This window comes from Protopterus annectens, chromosome 7.part0, assembly GCF_019279795.1.
Source record: "Protopterus annectens isolate FY-2018-M chromosome 7.part0, PAN1.0, whole genome shotgun sequence".
In the NCBI taxonomy this organism is placed as follows: domain Eukaryota; kingdom Metazoa; phylum Chordata; order Ceratodontiformes; family Protopteridae; genus Protopterus; species Protopterus annectens.
The window spans coordinates 162,202,542-162,215,864 of NC_056739.1; the positions used below are offsets into that span (position 1 = coordinate 162,202,542).

Here is a 13,323-nt window from a genome sequence, read left to right on the forward strand (position 1 = left end):
AGATAACCTGAAGAAAATGCTTTCTCTCACTGTCCCAAACATATAGAACTCTCTTCGACGTCAGTTTTCCTAGCTATAGGGTTGCCTTTTTATATGGTGTAAATTATTAATGGATTGCAGCTGTGAGTGATTACTGCCTGGAAGGAGGAAATTACAACAGCACTGTAAGCTGCCTTATTTATACAGGGTGTGTCAGCTTAGATCTAGAAAGAGTCTCTGGAGAGACCACAGGCCTTTCTCATCAACGTAACACAGAGGCTACAAACCATGCCATGATGTATGTGGATAGATTAAAACCCATGTCACTGTAATCTGTCTGGTATAGGATGAGGTCACATCTGCCTGGCCTTCAGCCCACTGTCTGACCATTACCTGGTGGAATTACTGCATATCCAAAGCTATCACATAGCTAATGAAATCAGCAGAGTCTGTTGAGGCCAGAATAAGTGTCCCATATAACTGTGTAAAATGCTCTCAGCAATGTCAAGCAACAGCTCACGTATACACACACACACACGCACACACGCACACAGTCAATTGCAGTGAGAACAGAGGCCCTATCTAAGTACACAGACTACAGAACATAGTACTTAATGCAAGCACCATGGCACAAGTCTGATTTATACAGGAGTTCAGGTGAACTTATAGTAAATGACATCAGCAGGCCACGTGGGAGACGGGCCTATATTATATATTCGAAGCTTTGAAATTTCGAACCTCATATGTTCGACAACATATAAGCGAAACTTGAAACCTCGAATATATAATTAAAAAATAAAAAAAAACTTACCTTAACTCTCTGAGCAGGGGGGGCAAGCCCCCCTGCACCCCCTACTTAAATATACCAACTCTGAGACCGCACTTCAGTGCAGAAAAGATCAATTTTTCCATTCTGTGGGTATGGAGCCATTGCCTTTCACCTTTGAACTTTTCAAAGTTTGATCATATGGTGTCGACCATATGACATTCGAACTTTGAAACATTCAGCAATTTAATAGGGACCCATGGGAGACAACAGGTTGGGAAGGCTGCATGGAATGATGGATGTGTAGGCTTGTGCAAGTATCAAAATACTGGCAATCCATGCCACTGGAGAAGTAACTGTAGAATACCACTTCTACTCTGCTGACTAGAGACACCACACACAGTTGACTGCAGTGAGAACAGAACCCCTACCTAAGTGCACAGACTACAGAACACAGTACTTAACATAAGTGCCATGACACAAGTCTGATTCATACAAGAGTGAAGGTGCATTTATAGTAGATGACATCAGCAGGCCATGAGGGTAACAACAGCATGGGAGGCCTGAATAGGCACATAGCTTCATAGACTCATATGAGGCTACTAGCCTAATAGCACTAGGCTATTTAGAAGCCTAGCTTTGTAACAAGTACCCTTACTGAGCATAGCTAGATGTTTGAGTTTAGCAGAGCGATGTTGTGAGCACCAACAACTGGCCCTGTCCATGAGGGAGCACACAACATTATATATTACACTTTGTAGTGGGGTAGATATATGTGTGGGAAATGTACTGAGACCCCAGGAGTGTAGTGCTTAGTTGGGGGAGGCCAACACATGGATATATTGTAAATATATGGCATATAGTTAGATCAAGCTCTTAGTTTGACATAAAACTACATGTGGAAACATTGCAGACAAAGAAATGGACAATAAACACCAATAATAAAGCATCATATATACAGTTCAATAGTGCAGTGAGCAGTGGGTTTGCGCAATGGTTAACAAAGTTACATACATGCAAGATATATCTGTTTGAATGTAGGTAAGCAGTGAGCAAACATGAGCTGCATTGCTAACATCTGATAGTATTGAGTATCTAACATATACCTGCTGCTTATCAGCACAGCATTAGCATGATGGTAAGCAGAGCTCAACAGTGGCAAGCAGTGTAATTTCAGGGTTGTTGCATGTACAGCCAGGTGTGTATGTGTTAGCAAAAGTGAAGGCCATGCTGGTCCAGATAGCAGGAATACATTTACAGGACTACAGTACACAGTATACCCGCAATCATACATTTGATCATAAATGTGATAATACATAGATTATTAAATCAATAAAAGTAATAGTGTATAGGATGTGCTGTATTTGAACCCATGACCATATGTATAGCAGTCCTATACTTGCACACCTGTTGCCACAAGAAGGTTGAGGAAACAGTTGTCTATGTTGTCCTTCAGTGCTGTAAACTGCAATGTCACAGCAGTAAAACAAAGGTTCCACACTTTGCACTAGAATCCAGTTCCATCTGTACTCCAGGCTAGGTTTTTGTGATGGCCAAGAGTATTAATTGAATGTATCCAAGCTGTCTGCTTCTTACATGGTCCATTTGTTCCTGTTTCCACAATGCCATGCTTTGCGCAAACCAGATAAGCACAGCCAAACCTGAAATGTATTTATTCTCCGGTTCCACCGATTGCACTACACAGTGCCTCACACAGAAAGTGAAATTAAAAGCAAGAAAAATAAGAAAAGAAAAAAAAGGGAAACGTGAAATGAGGAAAAGCAATGTATGACATACACAGTAGAAAATGACAGTACACATGAAATACTTCTACATAGTTCAGGATTTGAACTCTTACACCCACAACCAACTGCAAAAGAATGCACACTGCTATCAAACCATTACCTGTTATTTGTACATTTAATTATCCTTATTATATTTAGAAGTAGTGCACTTAGTGATCACACAACCTGTTATGACTATGCTTGCAAATACACAGCTCTTGCTTAAATGTCTGTGTTTCTTGGTAATTTATCACTTATCTGACCAGATGTGCGAGACATGCAGTGTATAAGCCATTCTATATTAGTGACCTTAAAATATGTGAGGATATTAACTGGGAGCAATATGTTATGCAGTTGCCAGCAACTGAAGACCAGGTTGTATGGCACAAACTATCATATACTGTTCTTTTGGGGGGAGCACAGGTGAGTTACTGTTATGGCACAAACAAGAGTACGCTGCTCATTTGGGGGAGGGGACAAAGCTCAGTTACTTTTATGGCACAAACAAGCATAGCCTATTCTTTTAGAGGGAGCACAGGTGAGTTACTGCAATGATATAATGGTCTTGTTACTCTCCTTGTTTGGCATCTTGTCTGTTGCTTGATCTTGGGAAGGGTTGTGAAGTCAGAAACTGCAATATGTATCATTACTTTCTAACTTCTCTCTTTAGTGATTTACCAGCACAAATGTATGGTGCTAAACTGAGGCCATGCAGTGATTATTGGTACTTCTGAGAAGTATGACTGTGTGAATATTTGATGCCTGAGGCCTAATACTTACTAATGGACACATACAAGCAAAGCAAGTCTTGCTGTCACAAGTTAAGGTACTTTCTGTACAAATCCACTTCTATGTCCTTGATTACTGTACCAAGTTAAGAAGTACAAGGATATGCCATAATATTATTAAAGACTACACTCTAAGTTCTGGACTTAACTTGTAAATGCAGCAGTTGACACAATTTTAGTTCAGGGCTGACTCTGTCTGGTGCAAGCAGTACACAGCCAATACATGGAGAGGTAAAGGTTGCATGAGTTGCCTGCCATCAAACCTACTACATGTATGTGAGTAGGAGAACTGTTTTAGGCACCTATGTAGTCAGTGAATGTACTATGTGTTGTCTCTTAGCCAAAGCAAGGGCATGCTGAGCACGCCTACATCTGCCTCTAACCACAGCAGCTAGTGGTTCCCCTCTCTCAGTCCTCCTCTGACTGTGGCTGTGGTGACCTAGGCATTGGTGGGAGAATGTGTATCACTTAACTGTGCTGATCCTGTTGCAGCTGTTTCCATAGGACCAGACTGTGTAGCATAGCATGTACTGTAAAGATTTGTGTACATGTGCATGGATTATACTGCAGGGCTCCACCAGATTATCTAGGCACCAGAACCATGACTTCAGCAATCCAAACACATGCTCTATGATGTTTCTGGTTAGAGCACGTGCCTCATTATGGCATTCTTTTGTGGATGCATGTGCAATTCTGATGGGTGTCATCAGCCACGGTTTAGGTGCATAGCCAGCATCCTTCAGTAAATGGCCCTGTGGTATGTCCCCCCCAGGAAACATCTAGTACAGCTGTAATATGTGACAGATATGGGAGTCATGATAACTGCCAGGGTTGCCAGCACACACATTCAAGATAATTCCCTTGGCATTACACACTATTTGGTAATTGATGGAGTGGTATCCCTTGCGGATAATGTAGATTCTACCCTGCTCATCAGGTAGTATCTTAATGTGTAAATGAGTGCAATCTATGGCATCCAGTACTTCAGAGTAGTTTGCCACACTGTTGAACTGTTGCATATTCCTAGCTCTCTCCTCAGAACTACGAGGAAAACATATATGCTCACTGGCATGTACTAGCATAGCATCTAGGAATTTGGTGGAGGATCCTGGATGGTGATGCCTGTGACACACCCATCATGTCCCCAGTTGGTCTTTGTAAGGTACCTGTAGCTAAGATTCTAAGGGCTACACATATCTTAGTGTTCACTGGGATGGGTTCCCCTCAGTTGGCTCTGGTTCTGAGTTGATGGCGGAAGAGATCACTGAGTTCTTGTAGTGTGTCCCTGTCCACCCTATAGCACTCTACAATCTCTAGGTCATGTAGCATGTGAAAAGTTACCAGGGGCCTGAAAACTCTTCTTTTTCTCGGGCTAGACCTATTGGTACCAGCAGCAGCACCACTGGCTTAAGCCTGTAGCACATACAGATGGATCAAAACAGCAGCATCCCCTAGCATTGTGTCCCTGTAGGTTTTCCATGTCTCTACTCCAACAGTATGAAGTATGCAGGAAAAAACAGTATGGAGTCTACATGGATGCTTTATAGCTTGTTGAATAGCTCCACTATGTTAGATTGGTTCATTAACATGCAATTCAGCTTTCGAACTTCTGAGTTGCATTGAAAAAGAACTGAGAATTTTGAAGGTGCATTAAAAAAGAGCTGAGAAGTTCGAAAGCTTTGCATTTACTGTGTCTTAATAAACAGTGTTGCTTTGATGGCTGGACCTTTTTTTTTATTTGTTCACATCTATTAAACACATCTGCTGCTTACTGATTAGTGTGCTATGCATACCTCCATGCACCTCCACACACCTTTGAGCAGCTCTGCATAAATAAGGTAAGCATAGGCAAAACTGGTATTATTTTCCTCTGTTCCTGTGATATCGTGCAAATGTGGAGCACAAAGTGTAAAGGAAAAGTTGCACACCCTGTACTAGAACTCAAAATCATCTATACTCTAGGCCTACACATACACATGCTGCCATAGGAATAGTTACAAGACACAGGGAAACCTGCAATTTATTCCTCAATTTGCCATGATTGAGCTAAGCACCATATCAGGCAATGACCAAAATAATAAAAAAGGTACTTAAAGCAGACAGAGATGACACATTTTGCCAACAAATGAAGAGTTGGTTGTGCTGTAATGAAACAGAACTTGTGAATTGTGCACTGCTTATGTGCATTTTCACCCCCACAGACCTACATGTACACCTCTGTAAGTCTAACCTAACACTCCCCCGAAGTCATCATCCACTGTTGCCATCCACTGAAAACAAACACCGAGGTAGTATTTACACAATGTGAACATCCCTACATGGTTCAAACATATTGGGATTCAGCAATTATAATGAGTTCAGAACTCATTTGTATCTTCACCATGCTAACATTCCTGAATTTACATGTTTGGCAACCGTGTAGCCAGGGAAACTGAAGAGGAGATGAATGTTGAGCACACAAAGGAGCGTATTGCTTTGCCATATATCTGCACACAGGAGTACTGTTTTTGAGAAAATATGTCTGTATTTTATCAGCTACATACTGCATATGCCTGCATGCGACTAAGAATAGTCTGTTTCATGGGCTTCCAGTTTTAGCTGTCTGCATTATTTACAAGTCTATTCTTCATTTGGGGGTAGGGGAGCGAAGGCTGCATTTATGTCATGGCACTTAAAAAAGATATGCTGCATTATGTGTTTGCTGTCACATGTTAAAGTCAGTTCTGTACATATCTAACAACTTTTATTTGCTCTTCTGTCCATGTAGACTCTTTCCTGTAGCTGTATTTGAAATGTTTTCGAACACACTGGAAACACCAGCACAGAGTCTGCATGGTAGCTTTACAGCTTGTTGAATACGTCCACCATGTTAGTTTGCTTGATTAGCATACAATTCAGCTACTTATGCTGTAATTAGCATGCCAGGGTATTACCTTCTTTGCACATGAGTGCACACTGCTACACTGAGTTTACTGAATCCAAAAATATTCACGTCCATGTACACATCACACCATGACATGCACATGTTGAAAAATGACCACGTAGGCTGTGATGTCCCACCTCTGGGCCAGTAATCAAGGAGCATGAATATTCACCACTGGCACTGGAGAGGGACATTCACTTGAAACAAAAATATATACACCCAGTATTTCCACATGCAGCTCTCTGCATTAAGCATAGTTTCCCTTAACAGCACACAAGGAACACAGTCAGTCTGAGGGCTGGGTCCTCCCACTCTCTCCAAATCCCCAATAATACTCCCCACTGGCACAGGTGTAGGGTTGAGTCCTCAGCTGAGTATCCAAGCCAAGTCCTCCAGCACCCTCTCAGTGGAACCAGTGCTTTGTGTTCCTGCTCCAAATAGCTGACACACACACTCTTTGAGATCTGATTTTCACATACACACACACACACACACACACACACACACACACACACACACACATACATACATACATACATACATACACGCGCCCGAGTGCGCGCGCACGCACACACACACACACACACACACACACACACACACACACACACACACACACACACACACACACACACCTGGGAAAGGCTGGCACAGATTTATTAGCTATGTCCCTTCTGCCCAGACTATAAGGCAGTTACACCACCACTAAGACACTCCAAAGTCAGCTACTCTAAGGCTCTTGCAAGGGTACCCAATCATACTGAGTGAAATTAATATTAATACAAATAGTAATATTGACCAAACAGCCAGGTTTTCAGGAGTGGCCACAGTGTCACCAATAGATATAAAGATTCTGAAAGGTTAAACTATTCTCTAAAGGACCAGTCACAACGAAAAGTTTTGATATAGTTAATAATAAAAGAACGTGAAAATACTAAATATCTATTTACAATAAACACCACAGTTTCACTCTCAAGAAATATTAAAAGTAATACAGGAGGACAGGTTCCTAGAGTTACAGAAAAACAATACTTAACTAATCTCACTATATTTTCCTGACAGATCTAAAGAATTATTACTCCCTGGTTACTTACTGGAGCAAGGCAAGATGAAGTAGGCGAAAGATCCATCTTTGTCAGGTTACAAAAACAGAGTGCTGTGAGAATTCAGTCTCACCTAGTATTAAAATATCACTTCTAGTGATGGATTACAGAATGATATCACATACATCTGGTCATCTGACTTCTGGTTCCCATGATTCCCCTCTTTGATAGAAGCTTTCAGGATTTAGCAAATACTTGTCAATAATACACACACAGAGCTTTGCTAAGCTCTGCTGCAGCAATTGGAAGTCATAAACCAATTTCAACCCCCCACCCTTCCAGAGTAGCAATTAATTCACCTCAAAGACAATGCAGAAAGCTTCCTAGTATAGACATTTTCTCTCTGGCTGCACTGAGAACTGTACAATACAATATTTATGGCCTAAGGCAGGTAATTTAATTTCAAACTATTTTCAAAGTTTGAGATTACCCTCTTCTCTTCCAGTATCCTCTATTAAAACATATTCATTTAAACAATTACAATAATGCATGCATATTTCTTTTTCTGTCATGCAGGGCACACTGTTGGTACATTTTTAACACAAGCAGTTTTACAAATACATTTTTTAACAGAAGCCTCTCTACAAATCAGTTAACTATATGAATGACATATAATTCTTTACAAAATTCCAACTAGCTGTGCTGGCATATGTCACACATCCACTGCCCTACTTCTCCTGGCATAATTGGCAATATTTCACAATGTCACACAGGCTTTACTGAATCCCCAAATTAAGTAATTTACTGAGACTGAAGCTGATATTAAGTACATTTTTAACTCGGGGCCCCTCGTTCTAGAGTGGTGCACACAGCCAGTATGTACATACATATACTGCATTACTGGGAAAAGCATGTACACAACACACTTAATGGACAGACTGTAAAACTAGAAGGATGAATACAACTGTGACTTAACTACTGTTTTGTCCAATGTACTTATTTGTTTAATATCTTATGAAAAACAAAAAACAGCAGACATCATGTGCAACTTAGCAACTTGCACATCAAGTGATATATATGGTCCCAATTCAGTTTAGATAGCCTATACACTCTGTATCATGCAAAGAATGGTATGTAACCCCTTTCAATTAAGGTCACTCACATATTTTCACATTTAATCTTTATTAAAGCAACAGTTTTAAGGATAATGACCTAGCCACATTTTTACAAAATTGGGTGGGTGAGGAGGAGAACTGGACAATAGACAGATAGCCATCACTATCACAGATCTTACAGCAGCCATTTTTAGTCAAGCTACCACACATAAACTATGGATAATCGGCACACCAAATATACAGGATTATAAGTGGTTTGCTATTCACTTTATTATGTGTTCAAGACATGGATGCCAAGAAATCACTCTCAAGATGAATCCTGGCATCTATATTGAGAACATATAATATTAGGTAAGCAATCAGTGAACCACTAATAATTCTTTGTAGTGCATGGAGCTTTATCTGCTCCATGTACTACAAGTTAAAGTAAAAACGAAAAAAGAAAAAAACTTAAATTGTTTTACTGGCTTTCAAAGCCATAAAACACTTAGAGGGTGCTTTCAGAAAGGTGGTGTAACACAGTCCCTTATGTTTACACTCACCTTCCTGTCTCTGAACTGGGCAGTACCCATTTTCAAAGGAGGCCCGGGGAGAAAAGCTCCATTTGTTTATATTACATTATACTTAGCTCCAGTTAAACAAGACATACCTCTCAACTATCCAGATTTTTTGCAGAATGTCCAGATTTTGCCTTGCATGTTGGGTATGTTCCTCATAAAGTCCTTGTTTTTTGGATAAATTACTGAGGAATGAAGACAATACATAACAGCATTCATTTATGTTTCAGACTTCATAATATCATTCAGAAAATCAGGCGTACACACATTCTGTTAATCAAATAACTTTCAAAGTTTAAAACAGGAAGTCAGGGTCATGTTACCAACGAACAGTAGGCAGAAACAATCTTTTATTCTGCTGATCTCATTTATAATGGCAGACTTTACTGCCTAGCCTGAGACCCAACCTTAACAACTACAGCAGGTGCTGCTTAACATTTGTTAATGTCGGGTCTCGTGAAACTCTAGCTCTTAACTGATTTGTCTTTTCCTGAATATTGGAGCATAATCAGTGTGCTCCATGTACTAAAAAAACATTATAAACATGGTGTTCACATCACAGGAAAGTGGTAGGTAGATGGTAAATATAGTTTGAAATGCGTATTATTTTCACTGTTCCCTCCAGTTAGCTGCTACTTTAAAATCTTACTATAGTAACAGAACAGGCTCTAATGTAAAAGAGTTGTTCTGTACCTAAAATTTAGCTTTGACCTAGACATCTCTCTCACTTTTTCGTCATACTATTTATAACTAAAACTATTGTTTAGCAATTGCTTATCCTTCCATGTATATATATTTGTATCACTCGCATGAAGAGTTTACGCTCCTGCTCACCAGCATTCTAGTGCTTAAGGAGTTGTGAAAAAGACTTATAACTTTAGCATGATATCTCAGACTCTCCCAAAATAACGGAAAAACAAACTTAGTATTGAACCATGAAACATGCATTTAACAAATGGATCAGATGGTAACCAAGATTTATTAAAGTATTGCAGAATTATGGCATAATGCTAGTTGAAGCCTCTCAGCTAGTTGTGAGATGGTCCAAGAAATATCCACTGGACGTAACCTGCCACTGACACTAAACAATACTTGGAGGTGGAAGCAAAGGCTAACATACTGACTGTGTAAAGGAACAACTCCTGGCGGAAGCAAATAGTCCAATGTGTCCAGTAACTGGTAACAAGATCTGCAGGATTAGGCACTCTGGACATTTAGTGCCATCCAGAGTAGTCTGCACTGATGGCCAAAACAGGATTCATGAATCTGGGCCAATAATGAGCCTTCATTATAGTGCAGTGCATGCCCTGCTAGCTGTGGGTGACTCTCAGTACAAAAGCACATGAGAACTATCACTGTGGGAACACAGTATGCTGTTATGGACAGTGCACCTATGGTTTAATGTTATAAACACTGATCACTAGACAAAGTGCAGCTGTATTACTACAAAGCACATGCATACATGAAGAAGTATATCTAGGGACACTGAAGCAGGTAATTCTGACATGTGACTATGCCAACAATCACTATATACTGAGCTAAGCCAAGGCTCAGCTATGTTTCTTGTTTACGATCAGCAATCTTGTGCATGAACCAAAGGCAGTATAAGAAAAGCATCATTAGCACAACACTAGGTGCAAGGAACACTAATGAGATTTTTCTCCTTTCAAAAATCACAAATGCTTCTTGTGAAAATACACTAACCAAGGGAAAGTAGCACTCAGCATAACACATCCATGAATTTGGCCTGGAAACAGTGATGGGGCACTTTGAAACAACATTTGGTATAAGACCAAGGCTTGCACTGTCTTCGGTCTTTATAAACGTTCAAACTCTTTATAACACTGTCTGTCTTAAAATAAATTTACTGAGACATAAAATCTTCTGGCAACAAGTTTTATTGTCCAGAATAGATTAGCAACTACTGGGATTACACAAAAAGTTACAATATCATGGCAGACTTGTTGTTGCTGTTGTTGTTGTGTCTTTCAGCTTTTCCCGGTTAGGGGTCACCACAGCGGAACTCCGGTCCACTAATGACTGGCAGTAGATTTTTATGTACCAAGTTGCCGGCCCTGATGCAGAAGACGCTTTAGCTGAGAATCGAACAGGACATCTTACTGTGAGGCGACAACACTACCGCAGCACCACCACCAGGGTTAATATCATGGCAGACTACAAAGACTAATTTATATACATGAAACAAAGTATTCTCAGCTTACATGGTACCTTCTGGAATATTTTCTCCAATCACAATTTATATTCTTAAGATAACAGCAACATCTCGCAATCATCATCTAGCGGCAGGTAAAACTATTATATTTCTAAAGTTCACAAACCTCTGTGCAGGCTTCCCATGACTTCATGCTGAAATATTCAGCAATTTTCCCTTACACAAACAATACTTTATTTATTAAAGAATTTGTAATAAAAGCAAGGTTAACATACAACTAAGCAATGTTCCATAATACCCTTTGTTTTACTAATTTACAAAGCAGAGCTGTGCTTTCTTATCTAAATAATGCAATATACAGCTGTAGCATCATGTCTCATAGGACACAAAAAATATATTTTGTGGCCTAACTTGCTCAGAAATAGTGTCTAAAATTATCACACAGTACAAATATCTTTTCTGACCTAGCTTGCTTAGAAGCAATGTCTAAAATAAAGAAATCCATTTTTATAGTTGTGTTTTACTACTGTATATGTTAACAAAATGATGAGAAGCTGCAGGAAAATTTATGTCTCTCTGCAGATACAACAAAATACACAAGATATGGTGGAACAAAAGAGATGCCACTTGCCTGAAATAAATGAACAGTGAGTGCCACTGCTCCTTGCAGTGATGCACTGGCACATCTTCTGAATAAGATAACTAGTTGGCATGGGCAAAGGAGGAGGAAGAAGGAGTGATTATACCTGTTTGCATTTTCCCAAGACAGAGGCTAAAGATTTGGGGGGGGGTCTCTGGAAGGGAATTCCTGACTGGCAACTAGGAATTCACAAATGGATGCAAGATCTGCTAATGTGGGTGGAGGTCTTAGCAGGTGAATGTCCTTAAATGAGCTAGAAATGCTGCCTCCACTGAGCTCCACTGCACACATTTAGTATGTTACAGTGCAGAAGTCTTACAGGGAAAGATGGGGCTAAATAATATAATACTTCCCCACCCTTTCCAGTATGATGACATCCAGACCCATGATTTTTTTTATCCTTTTCCCTTTTAAGATCTAGTGGGGGGGCAAGTTTCACTGGGGTAAAGTATGGAGGAAGGAAAAGTATGTCATCTTAAAGAAAATTCAAAGTAGTACAGAGTAATGCATTTGGAAAAATAAATTTCAGAGAAAGAATACGCAAAAGGATGAGGTACTAACAAGAGGAATACTAAAAAGGAACTTGGGAATTCAAATAAAAATGATAAAATTTGCAGGCAATTAAGAGAAGTGGCATACACTGTAAATTGTAAGAGACAGACATATCTATGGAAAGAGGATATTATGGTTGTACACATACCCTTGGATGATTCTCATTTCTGGAAATTTAACAGCAGTCACAGATCAGACTGTTGTATCATTACCTTTTTAATTATGTTTTTCTCAGTTAAAAAGATACGGCTTTAAAAAGACTGCGTGTCCTTTTCTCTGCACTTACACACATAGAATGGAAATCCTTAATATTAACTTAAGCAATATAAGATCTGCATCAGATGTCCTGTATAAGACAATGAAAGGAGTTTGACATACTGTGCCTGGAGTATTTGGGATGGCTTGGGTTGCAGGGCTGATAGAAAAACACAACGATCTCAGACACAATTACAACATCAAATAGGCAGCATCTCAGAAAAAAAGACCATCATGAAGAATAAGGGCAGAATTTAAAGGTAGAGAGGAAAGATTAGAAGATATTTAACACATTGCATTACTTATCCATGGAATAGATGGAGGGTTCTGAAAAACCAAGTGAAATCAGGAATGCATAGCACATGTATAAGAGCACTCTAGCAAAGGGATAGTAGGATGGAAGCTGGTAGCTAACCAAATTCAGTATCTTATCCAACTGGCAAGTGCAAGAGATTAAAAAACAATAAAACAAATTCTAGCTGGATCAAGTAGTGTTTATCTGCTGTTAAAGGGCATGTCCCTCTGCTTGCTAATGTAAAGTTACTACCAGCTCTGTTTTGATTCAGCCCCACAGACTTTTTATTTTTTAAGTATTAGAAACAAATGACTTTCTTCTGGCCTTCATTGTGCGATAGTTCCTTTTATACCCAGTGTATCCCGTTCAATAGGCTGAACTGTATTAGATCGGTCTCAACTGTTGAGTTAATGATGGAATGTCAACAAACGTGTTTTGTGTTGCAGTGTCTAT

General features: G+C 39.7%; 1 protein-coding gene across 3 annotated transcripts in view; it reads right to left on the reverse strand.

The window, feature by feature from the left end:
* ETV7 (ETS variant transcription factor 7) overlaps nt 1-13,323 on the reverse strand; it is a 475,597-nt gene that overhangs the window by 346,363 nt on the left and 115,911 nt on the right. The window lies entirely within an intron of this gene.